We start from the raw sequence: 20,793 nt of genomic DNA on the forward strand, positions 1-20,793 counted from the left end.
GGTAGGTACAATAGGAACAATAAATACTAATGCTTTATTTATAGTTTTAGTTTTAGTTTATTTTCAAAATTCATACAAAAATGAATGCATTATATTATCAAGTAATAAGCTGTTTTTCTGAGAGGAAGTAGAGCAATGGAAATGAGGAGCAAAGAAATATGGAAAAAGTTTTTCTATGGGGGGAAGTAGTATAAAACAAATTCCAATTTAAAATAACACCAACCCATTCCAAGTTAAAGGAGAAAGTAATTAGCCAATTTTTCATTGATAGGATTCATTTTTTTTTTTTTAGATTTTTGCAAGGCAAATGGGGTTAAGTGGCTTGCCTGAGGCCACACAGCTAGGTAATTATTAAGTGTCTGAGACCAGATTTGAACCCAGGTACTCTTGACTCCAAGGCTGATGCTTTATCCATTACGCCACCTAGCCACCCTTATTGATAGGATTCAAATCACCAATCTTGATGAACTCCCTTCTGTTGAAAGATTCCCATATTTTCTCAATTCATGGTGCTGTGTCTTAGCAATTTTTTCACAACCCCTGTAGGAAAAAATAAATACCTAACAGTTTTACTTATAAAATGGAGATTTAAAAAAATTTAAATATCCAAAAAGTTTGGAAATTGTGGTTCTAAAGTGCTGATAACTGACCTAAATGGTAACTGACATACTTCACAAATTCCAGAAACACAAGGACCACTGAGTCTAAAATGTACCTAAACAAGAATTGCTATGGCAATATTATCAACAAGTAATCACTTTCTTGAAGACCTCCACTGAAGGAGAAAGCCAGTGTCTTCCCTAGGCAGCCCATTACACTTTTGGATAATACTAGGTGTTGAGAAGTTTTTCCTTATATCAAGCCTAAATTTACTACTTGGTAGTTTTCATTTATTGATCCTAGTTCTGGGGATCAAGTGAAACAAGCCTAAGTCTTCTTTCAATGATGTTCTTAAAAAACTTGAAGATAGCTCTCATGTCCTCAACTTAAGCCTTTTACATCCTACATGTCCTTCAATTATCACTGTCCTTCCTAAAACATGGAGCCCATGACTGAATATAGTAAGTCAGATGTGTTCTGAGCAGGACATATTACATCAAAATTAACATCTTTCCTAGTTGTGTGCCCAGTACATTTTCTTAATGCAGTCTAAAATCACACACACACAATATAAGCACTGTTGACACATACTGAGCTTACAGTCAAAGTCATGTTTTCTCCTTATAATCCCTGTACCATAAGACAATCCATCTAATCCTTGAAAACTGCTATCCTATACTTCTAAGTTTTCTCTTTTTCAGGCTAAAAAAACTCCAGTTCCTTCAACTGGTACTCATATGCCATAAACATCCAACCTGTGGCCAAGGACTTCTAAAATTTCACATCAAAGGACAAAACTTGTTACAGCCTTTAAAACAGTAGACCTGACAGACTAGAAGAATATTTATATATTATATTTATATATATATATATAATATGTAAATAGAATTTATATTTCATATGTTATATGTAAATAGAATTAACACATATAATTAGAATAGATTGAATCAAATACAATTTAATATATAGAGACAAATGTGCTGACTCAGTAACAACAACTGCCCATGTAGCACTGTCCAGTAGACCATGTTTCTTATTCTTCTGAGAGAAGAATAACTAGGGAGGACATAAAAACAATTTTAAAGGATTATCCTATGAAGAAAGATAAGACAAGTTCTATAGATAGAAAAACAACGGGCAGATATTGTGGAGAGGTAGTTTTAGGGTTAATAAAAGGAGAAATTTTCTCCAAAAGTAAAATGGAATCAGAATAGAATTACAAAAATGGAATCTTGACAGTTGCTTCATAAGGTAGCAGTGGGTTCTTTTAGATGAAAATCTGTCAGAGGGCAAATGACCAAAAGTTAGAAAACATTGTAGAAAAATATTTTTGTTCAATCGTATTGTATACTAGAGAGCTTCTGAGGTCCTTTCTAAGTCTAAGGTTTTGTGATTCTTTGAAATTACATTCAATTGAGAGCTCTCCTGGAAACAACTCTTTCAAGGAGACATAAATTTCCAAGGAAATAACACTCAACCTAGGAAGTTCCCTGTCATCATCAACGACAAATGTTTATTGAGTGCTGGCAATAAGTTTAAGGTATTGTGGAGAGTGCCTGAGGACACAAAGAATAATCTACAATTCCTGCACTGAGCAAGTTTATACTCTAATTGAAAATAATAGTATCTTTTATTTTATGTAGTGCTTTAAAGTTTCCAAAATGCTTTACAAACATTATTTATTTTATTCTGACAACAATCATTGAAGATTAAATGTTATTTATTACCTCCATTTTACATTTAAGGAAACTGAGGCAAACAGAGGTTAAATGACTTTACTGAGGTCACAAAGCCAATAAGTCTCTAAGATCAGATTTGACCTCAGATCTTTCTGATTCCAGGTCTAGTGGTTCATCTTCAAAAAGATCAATAATAATTACTGCTGACATATGAAATGTGTCAAAAGTTTAACAAATGATGCATGTTCTAGAAGTTAAAGGTAGGAGTAATCTCATTGTGAGCTGGGCCAACCTGGAAAATTTTCTTTAGGAGGGAACTGGATTTAGCTTTAAAGGTCAGGCTGGGCTTCAATGAAAAGAGGGGAATCTGTACGATCTCAATAATAAAATGAAGTGATATGATTAAAACCTACTGTGAATTCTCCTTTCAGCAACTATGCCAATACAGCAAACCAGGATTACCATGGCTCTACAAAAGCTAGTCTTTCATTTTCATCTTTCAACTCTTCTATGTTCTTAAAATTTCCCTCCTTCTGAGCTAACAAATGATGGTCATGCTGGCTGACCTTTCGCCTTGGAAATCCCTAAAGTTTTCTACTGAGAAAAAAAATACAATGGATTACTCTCTGGGAGTGGACAAATCTTTCTTTCACTTTTCTAAATCAAGTAAATTTTTGACCAACATATATATCCATTATTATAAAAGTGGAAAATATAGCTATTATAACTATAAAAATGCTAAGGCAACATCTTAGTCCAAGTCCTCATCGGCAAATGACTGGGCTATCACAAAAATTTCTTAAATGGTTTCTTTGATTCCAGTGTCTCTACTTTCTCATATTCCAGACTAATCTTTCTAAAATTTGAAATTAAAAATGGTACCCCACCGCTCAAAAGAAGAATCATCAATGGTTTCTCACTGTCCTTCTAAGTACACAGAATTTGTTATGATGTCCACAAAGTGGTATCTATGTCTCCAAACTTTATCTTCCACTAGCCAATTTTATCTTAAGTGCTGCCTCCTGCCTTTGTTTCTACTCTAACCTTCCCTAAATCCCTACCTGATTCCTTTAAGAATCAATTCTTTCTCTGCTCTTTTAAAAAGATTTTTTTTGAACTGGAAGTCCATTAGTGATCACTCTCCCTTCTGTCAGTCTACTGAAGTGATTCTTGTCCATGCCATTTATTTGGCACTAGATCTATGCTGTTTCTTTCTTAATGTATAAATTTCCTATATCCAAATAGATTGTATGCTTCTAAATGGCTTCCATTATTCTTTCTTTATCCTCATTGCCAAGCACATAGTTAAGTTTTTGATAACTATTTGTTGACATTGATATTGTGGTATCCCTATTTTCCCCAAGCTCTAAAACAACAGTTGGATGAGCTTCATTCATTCAAAAGAATATCTTTAGCACTTGTTACTTGCAAAGCCAAGGTTAAAGTGCTGGAGGAGATAGGAAGATAGTTAAATCTTGGTCATCTACTGAAATGGAAAGGGAAATACCAAATTACTGTAATATCTTTCAAGAAAACCCCAAATGGATCAGGAAGACTTAGGTATGATGGAAAAAACAACCAAACAACAATAGCAACAACAACAACAAAGTCTCTTGAGATAAGGCTAACTCTTCTTTGATCCCATCTCCTTCAATCATCTCTTCTCTCATGTTCTCTCTCCCACTCTTAAGACAACCTTCCCAGGATCTTTCCATTCTTTTTTAGTTTTTGCAACACAACGGGATTAAGTGACTTGCCCAAGGCCACAAAGCTAGGTAATTATTAAGTGTCTGAAGCTGGATTTGAATTCAGGTACTCCTGACTCCAGGGCTGGTGCTCTATCCACTGCGCCACCTAGCCGCCCAATCTTTCCATTCTTTCAAGAGATTCTCCCACATCTTTCTTTCCCTTCACAGTTAACTACCAGAAAGTCATCTTGTATGTATTGCTACTTCTTCCTCACTTCCCATTTATTTCTCAGCTTCTTGAAATCTGACTTTTGACCCTCACCACCTAATGAAAATACTCTTCCCAGGGTTAACAGCAGTTTTAGTTGTTATATATGTAGGCTTCTTCCCAATCCTAATTTTTCTTGTTTTCTCAGAAGCATTTTACATATAGAACACTCCCTCCTAAATAATTTGTACTTCTTCAGATTTCCTGACCTTGCTGTTCCTTGGATTTCCTCCTCTCTTCCTGATCTGTTTTATCTGTCCATCTCCCACCTCTCCTTACTTGGGTGTCTCTCATGATCATGTCTTTAGTCTGTTTTTCTATTTTCACTTCACACCTACTCTTCTTTTTTTTTTTTTAGATTTTTCAAGGCAATGGGGTTAAGTGGCTTGCCCAAGGCCACACAGCTAGGTAATTATTACATGTCTGAGGCCGGATTTGAACCCAGGTACTCCTGAACCCAGGTACTCCTGACTCTAAGGCCATTGCTCTATTCACTGTGCCACTTAGTCACCCCCCCCACACACACACACCTACTCTTTTCAAAAACTTCATCAACTCTGAGTTCAATTACTGTTTCTATGTAGCTGACATACACACACACACACACACACACACACACAACCTTCAATTTTATTCTGAACTTTGCTCCCTGCTAGACATCTATAGCTTCCTGGACATTTCAAACTCAAAAAAATCTCAAACAAGACTCTCATTCCATTAATTTTAGCCCTTCCAACTTTCTCCATTTTTGTAGACAGTAACCAACATCCTTCCAATAACCCAAATTGGTAATTTGAGTCATCCTTAGTTTTTTCCCTCTCCTTCATCCCTCTCTCATATTCAATTAATTGCCAAATTTGGATAGTTTTTCCTTCAGGACATCACTTACATGTCAACCTACTTTCCACTCATAAAGCCTAATTGATCTTTGTACTTCCAGTGTCTCCTCTCTCCAATCTATCCTTTACATAGTTGTTAAAATAATCTTCCTAAAGCACCAGTCTTAACTTGTTCTCCCTCTTACTGAAGAATCTTTAATGCTTCCTCATTTCTCTTGAGAAGGCAGCTAGATGATTTGGTGGATACAACACTGGGCTTAGAGTCAGGAAGATCTGAGTTCCAATTCATTTTCAGACACTTAACTAAGTCTAGGATCCTGGGTAAATCATCACCGTTATGTACCTTAATCACAATGAAGAAGGAAATGGCAAACCACTCTGGTATCTTTGCCAAGAAACCAGTCACAACTAAATGACTGAATAATTATTCTTTAGGATAAAATACACACTCCTTGTGTTATTTAAAGCCCTTCATTATCTATCTCCAGCCTATCTTTCTGGTCAGATTTCATATGATTTCCCTTCATTTATTCTTTGTTACAGACTAAGTGACCTACTAACTATTACTCAAAATTCAGAATTTCATCTCCTATTTCTACACTTTTATATAGACTGTCCTGAAAGACTGTCCTCAAAAAGATAGTTTCATCACCTTTCCCTCTCAGAATCCCTAGCTTCCTTCAAGGATCATTCCAAGTGATAAAAATTATCTATTAATATATCTCCTCTCTCAAATTATGTTGGGTATCTCCTCTTAAATTTTATTTGTGTAAAAGCTATCCTTCCCTTCACCAATAAAAATGTAAATTACTAGAGATAAGTACTTTTTTTCTTTATACCTCCTGGGAGTAGAAAAATGTCTTGAACATATTAAGTCCTTAATAAATATTTGTTGAACAGAATATAATGGAATTGGTATCTGACTTCAAAGAGTGGGAGGCATTTAAGGAATTATACTGCTGTAGCTATAAGAAAGAAGCTGTAGAAATTACTAACTATTAACATATGTGATCATTCCAGGAGGAATTCTTCAAACAACATCCTTAGATTCCCACCCCTCAACAAGGAAATGACAATTTTTAAAATAGGTCTATTGCTTCCAAACAAGTGGAGAGATACCCAAATTTTAGTGGTTGAAGGAACCAGGGACCCCACCCAGTCACTAAGGTTAGGATAGGATGAATGGAAAAGGAAGTTCAAGCCAAAGGGTGTGACCTTTTACTTCCAAAAAAAGAGTCATTTAAGTTCAAATGGAGTGACTTTAAATAACAAAATCGTCATTACCATAATGGAAAAAAAAATAATTCTCCCTGTAATGAAGGACACCAGAAACCAGTCAAGTTTGGGAAGTAATGGTATGAATGTTTATGGTCCTACAGGTTGACCCCTAAAACATATCCATGACAGAATTTAAAAGGCTTCTGGAGTCATTATATAAAGAAAGAAGGAATATTAAGAATGTCACTATTTGTAAGACCTAGGTTAATTACATGCTCAGTAAATTCAATTCTCTTTTTCATAATAATTTAGCCTCTTTTTTTCTCATCAGGAAATAAAAAAATAATAGTTCAGGGTTTGGGAAAATTTAACACCTGTTATTAAATGCCTTAGCAAATTTGTTGAAATAATTCTAAAACAGACCACATTTTGAAAAAAAAATAGGTGGGCCTCTGAATGACTGATTAGCTGTTCTCTAATACAAATGATTTCTAAACTCTTTTCTCTTCAAGAAAACTTCCTTACTTTTAAGAGAAGATTTAGTGTTAAATTTCTCATTACATAGAACTACCATACTAATATCATTTATCCAAATGTAAATATTTAATGTATCTGTTTAAGGATATAACCATAATAATACTCTGTCATCTACAATGCCAAAAAGCAAGACACAGTGCTACATAACACGGAGCACAGAACCATTTACAGAGAAATAACTAATATATTTTTATATAGAGAGTAGAAAGATGGTGCAGGATGATGAATCTGATGAATTTGTAGTTAAAGAGATCTTTTTTCCAAATCACAGCTCTGCCATTTAGTGGCTTGCACTGTCTTAGGTCAACTATTTAACCCTTTTCTGCCTTAAGTTTTCTGATACTCAAAATGAAAACACTAAATGAACTTTAAGGAATCTTCCAACAGAGGACCTAGGTTCAAATCCCACTTCTGATGTTTTACTACCTGTGTTACCCTGGGCAAATCCCATGAAACAAACTAAGAACAAAATATGTCAAACTGAATTTTTAACTCAACCTATAATTATTTTATTTATTCTTTATTGCTACTAAGTAGCAGAAAGACTAAGAGACAAAAATGCTGCTTTAATGTAGATGGACATACAGAGATAAATGTGTATAAACTTTCTTTTTTTTCTTTTTTTGGTTTCTGCAAAGCAATGGAATTAAGTGACTAATCCAAGGTCACACTGTCTGAGGCCAAATTTGAACTTAGGTCCTCCTGACTCCAGGGATGGTGCTCTATCCAGTGCACCACCTAGCTGCCCCTATGCTTTCTTGTTGAAATAAGATCCACTCATTTTTAAACATATAAGACGGACTGAAAGGCTTGTCCCCCAGCTGTTTTAACTATACAATCAGGCTATACAATAAGACAATTATTCTAACTACCATAAACTTAGGAAAACTTTATTTTTATTGAGAAATAAAAAAATTAAATGGATGGTTCCATTTAACAGTCTAAATAGTATGTCCTACTTAGCAAGTTTCACTATATCCCCCAGACTTGTAAGGGATCACCCCTCAAAAAGCAAATAAACAAACAAAAACCAACATCTAGTTCAACCTATTCCTCAACAATAATTCTCTTTACAATATATTTCAAAAGCAGCCATCCAACCTGTTTGAAAATGTAGCTGAAGAAATGCACTGCCTTCTGAGGCAACCCATTCCAATTCTAACCCAGCTCTAATTTGCAGGAAATTTGCTACTATCAGTTTTTATTTATTGCTCCTTCTTCTACCCTTTAGGATCAAATTGAATAAGCCTCAAAAGAATTGTATTCCACAGCAATCATGCCACTCTTGTCTTCTCTTCTCCAGGCAAAATATCCTCAATTCCTTTAACGAGCTCTGATATGTGACTCTTGAAATTCTTCATCATGCTAGCTGCCCTCCTCTAGATATTCTTTTTGAAAATTAAAAAAATAGATGCTTTTTTCTTTCTGTATATCACCATCATGCCTCACCATCCTTCACCAAAAGAGCCTCCTTTATAACAAAAAGGGGGGGGGGGGGAATCAACATATTGACCATGTCTGAAAATATATCCCTGATTTCACCATTATAATCTGCCATGTCTTTGCTGAGCTAGTGAAAAAAAATGTATCGTGAAACCCAGTAGTCCTCTAAAGTCTTGATAGGATATTGTCTTGATCAGAGTTCTGCCATCATTCAATGCTATTTTCCTTTACATTAATATGATCATTTTGTAAATTGTTTTCCCAGTTCTTTTTACTCTCCTCTTAATCATATACATCTTCCTATGTTTTTCCAAGCTCTTAATTTCTTATAGCACAATAATATTCCATTACCTTTGTAGTATATTGAAAAACTGCTTTTTTAAAAAAAAAATCACTTTACTAGCTACGTCTTTATTGTGAAATATCTCTTCTTAGTTATTTATATCCATCTCATAAATAATCTTTTGGCAGATATATTTATTACAAACATTGTCCACCAATTAACTTCTTCTCTTCTAATTCTAGCTGAACTGGTTCTGATTGTGCAAAAGCTTTTCAATTTGTGTAATCAAAATTGTCCAAATCAACTTCTTTGATAACCCCAATATTTTAGTTACATTTTTGAAAAGACATAGCTATGCAAGGTTTTTCCTGCCATCCTCTTCTAATTATTTTTGTGATTTTTTTTCCAATTTGGGACATGCATTTTGAAAATTCCACAACTTATAAATGTCTTTTCTAAAATGATATGTTCAGAACTGAACACAATTCTCCAAATGCAGTCTGGCCATGATAGAGTATAGCTGCAGTGCTTCTCTTAACAAGACCCAATACACCCAATACCTATGATCAGAGTTAGGGTTTGGTTTTTTTTGGGGGGCAACTAAATCACACTATCACACTATTAAACTAAACCTTCAGACCACTGAAACTAACAGATTGCTTATACCAGTAAATCTGATTCTTTGAGTCCAAAAACTTTAAACTTGTCCTCATGGGATCCCCCCTCCCCCACCCACACAATAAAACTTTATATTCAACCCCATTCAATTTCACCTTAAAGAATACAGCTTGACAGTCTAGACCCTCAAGATCTTTGTGGAGTGTGGTTCTGTTATTAAACAGGTTAGTTATTCTTCAAAATCCCTTTGCATCTGCAGATTTGTAACCAATGTATACAAGTATTTATTAATCTCCTGTGTGCCAGATGCTTTACAAATGTTACTTCACAACAAGTCAGAAGAGTAAATGCTATTACAATGCCCACTTTACAGCTGAGGAAACTGAGGCAGGCAGACGTTAAATGACTTAATCAGGGTCTTACACTAACAAGTGTCTGAGGCAGAATTTAAACTCAGGTCTTCCTGACTCCAGGCCCAGAAGCTCTAACTGCATTACCTAACTGACTCTAAAGATATGCTATGTCTTTAATCAAGTCACTGAAAAATGTTAGCTATGACTAGTGTGAAAAATTATTGAAAATCTAAAAAACTCCCCAAATAAGGTTAGGAGTAACTCAAGAACATGGTAATCCCAACTCAAAAACAAACTCCTTGAAAAACTTAAATAGACCAAAAAGAAATCAATGACTCCATGAGACAGCAAGAAATTTTTAGAATAAAATCAAAAGATTGAAAAAAATGGAATAGATTGTAAGATAGCCAATATAAAAAGCAAATGACCTAGAAAACAAGTCAAGGTAAGATAATTTAGTAATTACTGGAGTCTTTGAACACTACCGTATAAGATAATCAAAGAAAAACGTTGCAGAAAATTCTGAGCCTTACGAACTGCTGCATAATGAAGTAAGCAAAACCAGGAAAATATTTTTTATAAGGACAGCAATATTGTAAATGAAATAAGATTTAAAAGAACTCTGAAAAACCAAAACAATTTATATGGGGATAATAACGTCGTAATGAGATAAGACTTGAAAGACTTAAAAACTCTGCTGAGGGGGCAGCTAGGTGGAGCAGTGGGTAGAGCACCTGGCCCTGGAGTCAGGAGTACCTGAGTTCAAATCTGACCTCAGACACTTAATAATTGCCTAGCTGTGTGGCCTTGGGCAAATGCCGTAATTGCATTGTTCCCAGCCCCCCATAATAAAAAAATTAGAAAAACAAGAAATATTAGAGGTGTTTAAATTTTTAAAAATTTAAAGATAACCAAGTCAATTATTGAGTCATTGAAATATATGTAAGACTATTATCAAAATTATGAAAAAAAATCTTTAAAGAATTCAGTAGTTCCTCATTTGCCATTGCAACTTTTAATTTTTGAAATGGTTGGCTAGATTTTTTTGTGGTTTTTTTTGCAAGGCAATGGGGTTAAATGACTTGTCCAAGGTCACACAGCTATGTAATTATTAAGTGTCTGAGTCCAAATTTGAACTCAGGTCCTTCTGACTCCAGGGCTGGTGCTCTACCCACTGTGACACCCAGATGTGCCCAGATACATATTTCTGAAAATTTGTCACCAAAAGATTTCCCCCAAAAAAACATCAAGAAGTTTTTAAAAATCTCACCTCCAGCACCTAAAGGTTATTGGTTATGGTTATATGTCTTGCTAGAAAACTAGCTTTACTAACAGTGCATAAATCACTTTTTGTCTTATTTAAAAGAATGGAAGGAGGAGATGAGTATGCCTTTCTCTAATGACTCAAGGACTCTAAAATTGACAAGTTTTAAGCAGGGAGACTTTATGAAAATAAAAAAAAGTGAAAGAAAAGGATTAACACAAAGGATTACTTTAAAAACAACTCGTACTTGCCCAGATTATAGTTCAGAAGATCTGTTTTGGGTCAACTGAGTTAAATAAATACAGATCAAGTATGCATGGATATCTCTTAGCAAAAACTTAAAAACAAAAATTTCAATGTATTATGCTGTCTCGGTAAGAGAACATGATAGCTATGTTAGCAAGTTAATCATAAAGTCTGTATATAATGGGAAGGTCAACTGTTAAATAAAAAGAGATAATTGCAGTAATATTGGAAAAAAAGTCAGGAGACAGAGGCATGACACCCCTTCCCAAAGTCATCATAGCATCATAACCAAAGGAGAGTCAGAGTTTCAATTTCTACTTCTGCTAAATGGGAATATTAATATTTGCATTACCTACTTTCCTGGATTGCTTTGAAGACAATATCCAAGTCCTATATAAATTTTAATTTCAGTCAACCACCAGTGAGTTAATAAATTTAATAAATTAACAGTGAGAAGTCCATAAAGCTGCTAAAAGAAGCCATCAACATCTCAGTGATTTTTTTTGACAGGAATATGCTCCTGAATGACACTTTTAAATGCCTTATTGTAAGATCATATGGTTGTCAGTTGTGCCTGATTCTTTATCACTGCATTTGAGGTTTTCTTGGCAAAAATGCTGGAGTCGTTTGCTACTTTCTTCTCCACCTCATTGTACAAAGGAGGAAACTGAGGGTTAAGTGACTTTCCCAGGGTCACAGCTAGTAAATGTCTGAGACCAGATTTTAAGTCAGTTAAAGAGGTGTCTTCATGACTCCAGGTCCAACGCTTTGCCCTATCACATCATGTTTTATTTTTTGTTTGTTTTTATTTTGGGGGTCTTTTGGTCCCTCATTTTCTTTTTTTCTTTTTTTTTTTTAAGGTTTTTGCAAGGCAAAGGGGCGTTAAGTGGCTTGCCCAAGGCCACAAAGCTAAGTAATTATTAAGTGTCTGAGGCCGGATTTGAACTCAGGTACTCCTGACTCCAGGGCTAGTGCTTTATCCACTGTGCCACCTAGCCGCCCCCGGTCCCTCATTTTCGAAGAAGACCACAACATCAGTGCACAAGAACTGAATTTGAGTGAGTGTATCCACACCAGTCTCACTTTCTTCACCAGAGCCATCTGGGTCCAGTGGTCAGATATGAATCAGAACAGGTGAAGATGACCCTAGATGCAAGGCAATCATCAGGGTTAACGACCTGCCCAAGGTCACACAGCTAGTAACAGTCAAGTGACACAAAAAGCCTACAGCACCCAGTACTCCCAGGAAATTTCCCACTCAAGTATTGACCAAACCCAACCTTGCTTAGCTTCCAAGATCAGTTATAGTCATAGACTACATCATACAATGATACTAGCACTGCACATAGACAATTATTTTAGGCATTTCTATAAGGCTAAATATTTATTTTTACCTGCTCCCAAAAAGTCCCTTCCTTCCCAGACTAATAATTGACATTCCATTAGATCTACATTTCCATTAGCTTCTTGTTTTGGTCCCCATTTATGTAAATACACTATGAGAATAATATTTAGGACTCTTATCAGTAGGTCACTTTGGTCTAAAAATTCATGTAGTAACCTCTGTATTAGACCAAACAGACTGGTTTTCAGTCACCCACTCTCTCCTTCCCTGCCCCACACTGTGAGGGACTGGAGTAATTTTTCTAATTTTTCTATGAAGTTATCTAAGTGAAAATCACTTAAATCTCAGTGTACCCGAGAGGAAAATAAGAGGAATAGATATTTAAAATAAACACTGAAATTGGTTCCTTCCCAGTTTTTCTAGAACTGATCCAAACCCCATAATTTCAGCATTTTGTTAATGGAGTCATCATTTTTGCAGAAATTTCAGTAGTATTGAACTTGACCTGACCTTTACAACAGAGAAGAAATGCATAAAGACAAAAAGGGGATATCAGGGGCTATGTCTTTGTTCTCTTTCCTGGGATTCTAAGAAAGGGAATGCCAAGTGGTCATTAATTGTACTAAGCTTGAAGTAACCCCAAAATAAACATATTAACTTTAGGAGAAGTTAATAGAGACTTCTAAGTCTCTACAAACATCACATTTCCATACAATACCTCTAGCTAAAGCACTTACCTTTCAAGGGAATCGTTGTTTATCTTGTAACTAAGAAGGATAAGGAGGCTTTGGGGTAATTTTTTTTCTTCAAAGAATCAAAAGGTTCAAAATTTAACTTTATGTAACTGACCTAATCTTCTTTAGGAATTTTTTTAGCATGGGAGAAATATTCTACTTTGTCTTTTTCCATTTATAATAATTTTAAAGGGAAGATTTGGGTTGCTAACCTTTAGATGGGGTGGAGAGTAGCTGTGGACTTCGATGGGGAGACTCATTAAGGTAAATTTCCCTAGATTCCACTGAAGATACAGCTCTACAATGACAGCAAGCCCAGCAAGTTCCAATTAGAATAAACCACTCCAGTCAAAAAGCTCCAAATTTGAATCATCAAGTTCAATTATAAATAACAAAAGCTTATATTTAATGGCTAGCTACAGAGAAAAAAAAAATGGAAAGTGTGATTATTTTGTAAAGGGGAGACCTCAGAGGATTTAAACCTCTCCAGCAATGGGGAGGCCACTGACTGTCGACTGAAGTCTTTACAACGGTCACAAAAATATATAGAACATCCTCTGGATTATAGTTATATTCCTCACAATACCCCTCTTTGGTTGCTAATGAAGAATAATAACTCATTTATAGAGTATGTTAAAATTGGCAAAACATTCTACAGACTCATTTGATTTCAATGATAATCTTCAGATTTAGGAACTGTTATTACCCTCATTTTATGGAAGAGGAAACAGTTTCAGAGAGATTTAGTGATTAGCTCATTCTCATATTCAGTATCAGAAGTCCCACCTGACAATAGGTCCAATGCTGTTTTAACTATGCTAATCTGTCTCCTCACTATTTTTACAACTATATTACTTAGCAAGAAATCCACAATTCATATACTTTTCAGTATGAATAACTAGGTTTCCCGATTTTTATGTTTGTGTGTGTGTGTGTGTGTGTGTGTGTGTATGCACAAGAGTTTGTCTTTTGACTGCCACATCAGAATGTGTTCCTTCAAATGGTAAGAACTCTATTTCTGACTTTTTGTCCTTGTATTTATCGTCTACACTTAGCACAGTGAATAACATATTGTGAGCATTTACAGTAACTTGTATCCACTGATATAGATGGTGGATAAGACATTTTTTCCAATTCTCACAACTTCTCAAAAAATAGAATTGTGTGCAATAGATAATGCAATTTCAGCTATCTCCAAGATCTGTCTAGAATAACTATGAACCCAAATGAAGTTATAATTTAATGAACTAATTTAATGAATTAGAAAACTCTAATCCCTAATCCCTGACATGCTCATGACTAGTTGTCCCATAGCCCATCACTCTTACACACTTGCTAACCAAGCTGACAGTAAAATTCAACTTTATCCCTCCCTCCTCTTCTTCCCATGAAAAAAACAAAAGTCAAAAACACGTGTGAAAATGTTCTATTATGCAACAAAGTCAGAGAATTAAAAAACAGAGGGAACTGGGGCAAGAAATCGATATGGCTATATATGGCATTCCCCTAAAACTGAGCAAAAGAGACCATTATCTAGCTGGAGCCAGTTCTGTCTTCCACAAAAGTCACTTGGAGTAGTACAATCATTTCTCAGTTGATGGACATAACCTTTGTTTTCAGTTCGTTGTTACAACAAAAAGTGCTGCCTAAATATTTTTCTATATATGGGATCTTTTCATCTCACTTTAATCTCTTTGGGGCCCTATAAGTGACATTTCTGGACCAAACAGCACACTTAGAATTCTAATCTAGATTGCTATCATGTCTGTCCTAAATCTTTTCTTCTCCAGGCTAGATATTCTCAAGTCCTTCAACTCATGTGACATGAGCTTGAAACCCTTCATTATCCTGGTTTGTCCTCCTCAGGTCATTATTCAGCTTACTCAGATATATCTTATCACTAAGAAAAGCAGAACACTTCATATGTAGTCTAATGAAGGCAGAGAACAATAGAACTATCCTCTCTCTAATACAGGGCAGTATGCCTTTATTATGACAACTTTTTTTTTGATCACCCAGCAAACCATTCATACAAACAAAACATAAAAGTTTGAAGGAATCTTCGAGGTCATCTAATCTTTCATATTCCTGAACAAAAATGCACTCTATATCATACTCTACAAGCGTTCATCCAGTTTTTGCTTTAAGACACAATTGGGAAGATAATACTGCCCTCAACAGGAATAGACAAATTGAGAAGAGGGGACCTTTTTCAGAGAAAGACTGAGTTCTGTCTTGGGCATGTTGATTGAAATACCTTTGATACATCTAGTTCAAGATGTCCAAGAGGCAGCTGGAGTTTGTGACCTGCTCAGGAAAAAGCCCAGGGCTATGTATATAGATCTGGGAATCATCTGCATAGAAAAGATAACTGAACTCATGGAATCTGATGAGATCACCAAGTGAGATAGTATGGAGAGGGTTAAGGCATTGGGGGTGGAGAAGACAGACTAGGACAGAGTCTTGGGTGACATTCATGGTTAGTAGATATGACAGATTTTAGAAATCAGCAAGGGAGATCAAGACAAAAAGATAGAGGAAAGAATTAGGACACAAGAATGTCATGAAAACCTAAAGAGGTCAAGAAGGAGCCTTCTTTGCCTCAGATTTGACAATTCAGTATTATATGCTCCTACTCTTTCACTTTGTTACTAGGAATCTTCAAATCCAACTCCAAATATAGAATTTTAAATGTGTCAACACACTTGCAAATTAAATTAAGTCCTTTAGCATTTTGGGACAGAGCATAGGCACTGTATCTGTGCTGACAATGATATTCTCCTCTATTCTCCTCTTGCTAGTAAAAATCTCAGGACCATTGCCTAGCACACAGAGAGGTTAATGGACCTGTCTAGTATCATAATATGATAGCTATACCATATCTAGTATCTGTATCATATCACATACTTGTCAAAGTCAAAGGAAAGGCTTGAAACAAGTTTTCCTGGTTCTAAGACCAACTCTTATCAATAAATGCTACTTTGACACATCATCCTACAATGTACTCAATACAAGAATGAGTGGCTTTGCTATTTCTGAAATCTGCCTAAAGCTGACTCAACTACTTGAACCTTCTTCCTAAACAGCTTTGTGAGCTCCAAATATTATCTGACTTGTGTGTTTTTGCTGACTTAATTTGTCCAGTAACCACAAGAGGATTTTGTACTTCAAGTCTGATGGCTTTGTTATACCACTGAATACTGCCACCAATCCACATAGGTCTTTCATTTAGTCTGCAGCAGGATAACAGATTGAAATCATTCTGCTGGTCATTCTCCTAAAGGATAGGCTGGAAAACTAGTCTCTGATTTAAATCGACATATTTGTTGTACTATTGATTGGGAAAAGTTTCCTTCTCTCTTCTGCCATGTGGGCTTTTTTAAAAAAATATTATTACTATTTTCTAAAATGAAAGGAGTAGTTTCCAGTAATAGCTTATTATTAAGTACCAAATCCCTTAAATGGCAAAACTTCAGGAAATCTGAAAAGTTGTTTTACTTCCCTTCATCACTTGAACAACATATATAACTCTACTGCAATACAAGAATGCTGATTTTAAAATTCTACAGTTTTAGAAAGAGTTTGACTTCAAAAAAAAGCAGGACAGCCTTTTTTTTTTATCTTACACTCTTCCAAGATGTTTAGGAACTATTAAGTAATAAAGTCGGTAAACTTACATGAGAGGAAGCTTTTCAGTTCCTTTCTCAAAAATCTCTCATGTGAAGGACTGTTTGTCCAGAAAACCCTAGTACCAAACAGACACAGGCTATTAGGATGATAGTGATTTTATATTACATGCTATCTATAACAATAATTGGATCTGACTTGACATTGAAATGTTCCTAGCCTAGTCAAGGCATACTATGTAAGACTTCCTCAGAGTAAGCTTTATTGACAATATGGCCAAGAAAGCAATGCTATTCAATAATAATAATAATAATAATAACAACAACAACAACAACTAACATTCATATAGCACTTTAAGGTTTCCAAGATTAAAAATAACTATACAGAGAGATCATATATCCCATATCTTCCAGAATAGTTCTTATTTCAAGTATTCTATACCATCACCACTCCCAAAGCACTGAAGTATCCTAAAAATTCCATTACTTCAGCAAAACAGAACCAAATGTGGCCCCCAAACAAAAATAAATATAAATATAAAGTTTAAAAGACTCAAAAAAGAGAGAAATAAAGATTTAAGAAACATCCTGAATATTCAAAGAAAGCAACTGTCCTAATCATAGCTTTCATATAAATCTAGGCAACTGTAAAGCCCACATTAATCAGTCATGTATCATAACAGTTGGTTCAGAATTATAGTCACATGAAAAAACAGTTCATATCCTAACCTGACCTTAAAGGATATTGATAGAAAAAACCAGGACACAGGGCAAAAGAAAAAATAACAAATTTATCTAATCCCATTTTCTGAGGAAGTCTGTCTAAACTCAACTAACCGCAATAAGAAGAATAACAAAAGAGCCTAGAAACTGCATTGGCCTATAAGCAGTTTGTCATGTTGTAAAATATGGTAGCCATAAACAACACCAATGTAGAAGCTTATTTGTGAAACATTACAAAGAAGGATAGTACAAAATTATAGCTACTGTTGCCTCATTAAAACAGCAAGAAGATGAGGAGGGAAAAAATCCAAATTTCTAAAAAGTTTCACAAGATATTCAACTAAGTAAAATCATTCTAAGGTCATTTAAGGATGTAATTGGGTGGGCATGGTACAGGAAAATAATTGAAAAAATATATAAACACTTTCTAAACAGTATCTGTAGCTTCAGCAATTAGAGAAGAAAAAGAAATTGAAGGAATTAGAATTGGGAAGGAAGAGACAAAACTTTCACTCTTTGCAGATGACATAATGGTCTACCTAGAGAATCCCAAGAAATCATCCAAAAAACTACTGGAAGGGCCGGCTAGGTAGCCTAGTGGATAAAGCACCAGCCCTGGAGTCAGTTGTACCTGGGTTCAAATCTGGTCTCTGATACTTAATAATTACCTAGCTGTGTGGCCTTGGGCAAGCCACTTAACCTGGCTTGCCTTGCAAAAAACCTAAAAAAGAAAAAAACCTACTGGAAACAATTAGCAATTTTAGAAAAGTTGCAGGTTATAAAATGAACCCTCATAAATCCTCATAAATAAATCCTTAGAAAGAGAAATCCCATTCAAAGTAACCTCAGACAATATAAAATACCTGGGGGTCTATTTGCCAAGACAGACTCAGAAACTTTTTGAAAACATTTATAAAACACTTCTCAAACAAATTAAATCAGATTTAAATAACTGGGCAAATATCAACTGCTCATGGATAGGTAGAGCTAATATAATAGAAATGACAATTCTACCAAAACTAAAATCCCTGTTTAGTGCCCTACCAATCAAAATTCCAAAAAATTACTTTAATGAGTTAGAAAAAATTGTAAGTAAATTCATATGGTGAAATAAAAAGTCAAGAATTTCCAGGAGCTTAATGAAAAAAGTGCAAAAGAAGGTGGCTTAGCCCTACCTGATCTAAAATTATATTATGAAGCATCAGTCATCAAAACTGGTATTGGCTAAGAAATAGAGTGGTGGACCAGTGGAATAGACTAGGTGCAAAAGCAGGAGACAATTATAGTAATCTGCTGTTTGATAAACCCAAAGAGTCCAGCTATTGGGATAAAAACTCTCTTTGATAAAAACTGTGAGAAAATTGGAAGTTAGTATGGAAGAAACTTATATTAGACCAACACCTCACACCCTTTACCAAGATAAGATCCAAATGGTTACAGGATTTAGACATAAAAAACAACACTATAAGCAAATTAGAAGATCAAGGACTATTTACCTGTCAGATCTACGGAAAAAGGAGCAGTTTATGACTAAGGAAGAGATGGAGAACATCACTAAAAACAAACTAGATGATTTCGATTACATTAAATTAAAAAGCTTTTGCACAGATAAAACCACTGTAACCAAGATCAAAAGAAATGTAGTAAATTGGAAAACAATCTTTACAACTAATGATTCAGACAAAGGACTCATTTCTAAAATATACAGAGAATTGAGTCATATTTTTAAAACAAAAAACCCATTCCCCAATTGACAAGTGGTCAAAGGATATGCAAAGGCAATTTACATTTGAGGATATCAAAGCAATCCATAACCATATGAAAAAATGCTCTAAATCATTAATTATTAGAGAAATGCAAATTAAAGCTTCTCTGAGGTACCACCTCACACCTTCAGACTGGCCAATATGACCAGGAAGGATAATGATCATTGTTGGAAGGGTTGTGGGAAAGCTGGGACAATATTACACTGTTGGTGGAGCTGTGAACTCATCCAACCCTTCTGGAGAGCTATTTGGAACTATGCCCAAAGGGCAACAAAAATGTGCATACCCTTTGACCCAGCAATACCACTACTGGGTCTACACCCTGAAGAGATGAAGAAAAAGGGTAAAAACATCACTTGTACAAAAATATTCATAGCAGCCCTGTTTGTGGTGGCAAAGAATTGGAAATCAAGTAAATGTCCTTCAATTGGGGAATGGCTTAGCAAACTGTGGTATATGTATGTCATGGAACACTATTGTTCTATTAGAAACCAGGAGGAACAGGATTTCAGGAGGGATTTGCATGATTTGATGCTGAGTGAGATGAGCAGAACCAGAAAAGCACTGTACACCCTAACAGCAACATGGGGTGATGTTCAACCTTAAAGGACTCGCTCGTTCCATCAGTGCAACATTCGGGAACAATTTTGGGCTGTCTGCAAAGGAGAGTGCCATCTGTATCCAGATAAGGAGCTGTGGAGTTTGAACAAAGTTCAAGGACTATTCCCTTTAATTTAGGGAAAAAACCCAGATATCTTGTTGTCTGATCTTGTTACCTCTTAGACTTCTTGTCTCTTCCTTAAGGATATGATTTCTCTCTCATCACACTCCATTTTGGATCAATGTACAACATGGAAACAAAGTAAAGACTGACAGATTGCTTTCCATGGTGGGGGGAAAATTGTAAAACTCAAATAATATCTTTACTAAAAAATTAAAAAACAAACAAAAAAAATTAGATGATCTGCAAGAATCTCACTGCATTCTGATTCCAAACCTGAAGCAACAGCTCAGCCTATCAGGCTGACCATATAATACTCCTGCAAATCCCTTACAACGTATTAAGTAGATATTTGAGGAAAAAAAAATAAACAGTATCTGTTCTTCACCAGTGATAGTATAGTTATCATATTTAGCTTCTTGCATTACAAGCTCCAATCTGTTATATGATAAAGCCATAACTCCAAGAAAACAAAACTGCTGAAAACTATTAGAAATGACTGTGCATATACTAAGTATATGTGCTGAAGCAATATAATGTTGTTCAATGGTGTTAAGTGACTTGCCCAAGGTCATACAGCTAGGTAATTATTAAGTGTCTGACGTAAGATTTGAACTGAGGGCCTCCTGACTCCACAGTAGGTGCGCTATTCACTGTGCCACCTAGCTGCCCCTGAAGAAATATAATTTTGAGTGATTTGGGAGGATTCCATTTCAAGATCACTGAATCAGAAGGAAATCATTAAAGGTTTTGAGAAAAGGCAACCAAAAAAGGGAAACAAAAAATTATTAATAACTATGTGCCTGTTTAAAATCTTTATGAGAATAATCTACATGTATATC

At 35.2% G+C, this 20,793-nt stretch overlaps 1 protein-coding gene across 1 annotated transcript in view; it reads right to left on the bottom strand.

Moving 5' to 3' along the window:
* Positions 1 to 20,793, bottom strand: part of GREB1L (GREB1 like retinoic acid receptor coactivator) — a 269,600-nt gene that overhangs the window by 243,442 nt on the left and 5,365 nt on the right. The gene's annotated exons all lie outside the window — the stretch shown is intronic.

Source organism: Macrotis lagotis, chromosome X (genome assembly GCF_037893015.1).
Source record: "Macrotis lagotis isolate mMagLag1 chromosome X, bilby.v1.9.chrom.fasta, whole genome shotgun sequence".
Taxonomy (NCBI): domain Eukaryota; kingdom Metazoa; phylum Chordata; class Mammalia; order Peramelemorphia; family Peramelidae; genus Macrotis; species Macrotis lagotis.